Below are 3,291 nucleotides of genomic sequence, written 5' to 3' on the forward strand. Positions count from 1 at the left end.
CCAGCGATTGAGTTGTGAGACTCTGCTATAGAGCTCATCACTCCCCCTAACTGGGAGGGGGCCAGAGACAATTAATCGATGCCGACACATCTTTCTAGCTGATTTACACGCTGAAGGTATGTTGCGCTTGGTGACCTCTGACTGTTTCATCCTAACATCGTTGGTGCCGACGTGGATAACAATATCTCTATACTCGCCAGTTTTAGCTTTAGCCAGCACTGTCTTTAGATTAGTCTTAACGTCGGTAGCCCTGCCCCCTGGTAAACAGTGTATGATCGCTGGATGATTCGTTTTAAGTCTAATACTGCGGGTAATGGAGTCGCCAATGACTAGGGTTTTCAATTTGTCAGAGCTAATGGTGGGAGGCTTCGGCGTCTCAGACCCCATAACAGGAGGAGTAGAGACCAGAGAAGTCTCGGCCTCTGACTCCGACTTGCTTAATGGGGAGAACCGATTGAAAGTTTCTGTCGGCTGAATAAGCGACACCAGTTGAGCATTCCTACAGCGTTTCCCTCCAGAAGCCATGATAAAGTTGTCCGGCTGCGGGGACCGTGCGAGGGGGTTTATACTAACGTTACTATCTGTACTTACTGGTGGCACAGACGCTGTTTCATCCTTTCCTACACTGAAATTGCCATTGCCTAACGATTGCGTCTGAAGCTGGGCTTGCAGCACAGCTATCCTCGCCGTAAGGCATGCGTTTGTTTACAGTGCCAGATAGCAAGTGAATGAAATCCTCTTTCCTTCTTAATGCGTTTGAGCCAATCAGATGTGTTGTGACAAGGTAGGGGTGGTATACAGAAGATAGCCATATTTGGTCAAATACCAAGTCTATATTATGGTAAGAACAGCTCAAATAAGCAAAGAGAAACAACAGTCCAACAGTCATTTAAGACATGAAGGTCAGTCAATTCGGAAAATGTCAAGAACTTTGAAAGTTTCTTCAAGTGCAGTCGCAAAAACCATCAAGCGCTATGATGAAACTGGCTCTCATGAGGACTGCCACAGGAGATGAAGACCCAGAGTTACCTCTGCTGCAGAGGATATGTTTGTTAGAGTTAACTGCACCTCAGATTGCAGCCCAAATAAATACTTTACAGAGTTCAAGTAACAGACACATCTCAACATCAACTGTTCAGAGATGACTGCATGAATCAGGCCTTCATGGTCGAATTGCTGCAAAGAAACCACTACTAAAGGACACCAATAAGAAGAAGAAACTTGGAGGAGGTGTGATGGTGTGGGGGTGCTTTGCTGGTGACACTGTCTGAGATTTATTTAGAATTCAAGGCACACTTAAGCAGCATGGCTACCACAGCATTCTGCAGCAATACGTCATCCCATCTGGTTTGCGCTTAGTGTGACTATTATTTATTTTTTAACAGGACAATGACCCAACATTCCTCCAGGCTGTGTAACGGCTATTTGGAGTGCTAAATCAGATGACCTAGCCTCCGCAATCACCCGACCTCAACCCAATAGAGATGGTTAGGATGAGTTGGACCACAGAGTGAAGGAAAAGCAGCCAACAAGTGCTCAGCACATGTGGGAACTACTTCAAGACTGTTGGAAAACCATTCCAGGTGAAGCTGGTTGAGAGAATGCCAAGAGTGTGCAAAGCTGCCATCAAGGCAAAGGGTGGCTACTTTGAAGAATCTAAAATATATTTTTATTTGAACACTTTTTTGGTTACTACATGATTTCATATGTGTTATTTCATAGTTGTGGTATCTTCACTATTATTCTACAATGTAGAAAATAGTAAAAAGAAAGAAAAATCCTTGAATGAGTTTGTGTGTCCAAACTTTTGACTGGTACTGTAAGATATTAAATTGTGTTAGATATTTCTGAGCGTAAGGTGCCAGGTCGTACAATCTTGACTTCCTTTGATGTTTAGATGTGCTGGCTGTAATCACCCTCATGAGTCAAACCAATTCATAAAATGTTTAACTAATACTGATTTGCAAAGTCTTTATTACATTTGTCAAACTGTGTGATGAAGAAACAAGTACTGTATTGCAGTTGAAAATAAGTTAGTTAATAGTTAATCAAGAGAGGAAATAACAAAACTCAAATAAATATTTTAATCTACCTTATTATACATTCAATAAATAACTGATAACCGCTTTAGTCAGTGGACAGCACAGCTTGAAACCACATAAAGTACATAGCTAATAAATACATAAACATACATACTGTTCAGCTCAGCTGTAACTTTGATTAACAATCAGATGTATAATATAAAAAATTGTACAATGTGCAAAAAACTTGCGGATTATTAAGCCCATTATGAATTTTCTTATCATGATAAAAAAAATAGATGCAAGCACCCAATGAAGTCTCTTGATTAGCAGATATAGATAGATAATTGGCTGTTCTTGTGATGACAGTTGCCCACTGATGTTAGTGTTGTCACCTCAGAAGAGTCCGTTTCTGGTGGTGTACTGTACATTGTAAGATCTGCGTCTGTGCCAGCGTCTCCGTACAGCTGCACAGCAGCCACATAGCATACACTGCAAAAGAAAGATGGGGAAACATGATTCACATGCTAAAATATCATTGCAGAAAATAAACAGCTTATTTGATGAAATACTATGTAAACTATTTTCATAGTATACATGTGAACACAGGCCTATACGTACACATAGCAGGATCCACAGGGGTACCAGAATGATAGTGATGCCACAAGGAATGATAATGGCCAAAGCCCAGCCAGGAAAACCTCCAACACTTGTGGTATTGAAAGGAGTAGTCAGCAAAAGGGTAGGAAGTGGTGTGGTGCTGGTAGGTGTTGTTGGGGCAACAGTGGTGGTCAGAAGACCTAGAATATTAATAAAATAACATTTTAGAGGGATTATAAACTTGTAAAATGTCATAACATAGATATAAAAGTGTTTTCGGAATTGAGTATTTTTCACATTACATGGTGTTTGATAACTCACTGTCATAAAAAAACATAGAAATGACAACCGTATGGTAACAAAAGCAGAATACCTGAGACTTTTAAGACATCCTGTAGAAAACCACTAGGGTGGCTGACATCTTCCTCCTTGTATACATACGTCACGTTTGCCCTGATTTCAGTGCCATAAGCACTGTGAATGTAAAAATGGATTATGTGTGAGAGTTAAATATGGTCCCTTCTTCCTGTTTAACTGTACAAGCAGCAGCTAAATGAAATCTTCAGAAATTCTAAAGAGTGCAGTTGAGAAAGATGGGTTGGTTCAAGGTTATGACGTTGTACTTACATGAAGTCGGCGTTGGGAAATTGAAACTGTTTGCCGTCTGGTT

At 40.7% G+C, this 3,291-nt stretch overlaps 1 long non-coding RNA gene across 1 annotated transcript; it reads right to left on the reverse strand.

Annotated features, from left to right (window-relative positions):
• Positions 1-1,957: 1,957 nt before the first annotated feature.
• Positions 1,958-2,677, reverse strand: LOC145860395 (uncharacterized). Its single transcript, XR_014380426.1, has 2 exons — positions 2,643-2,677; positions 1,958-2,513 (listed from the first exon to the last, which is right to left on the reverse strand). It is a non-coding gene; the product is annotated as an uncharacterized LOC145860395 (long non-coding RNA).
• Between the last annotated feature and the right edge of the window lie 614 nt (positions 2,678-3,291).

The sequence above is a fragment of the Salmo salar genome, chromosome 14 (assembly GCF_965601325.2).
Source record: "Salmo salar chromosome 14, fSalSal1, whole genome shotgun sequence".
Classification (NCBI taxonomy): Eukaryota; Metazoa; Chordata; class Actinopteri; order Salmoniformes; family Salmonidae; genus Salmo; species Salmo salar.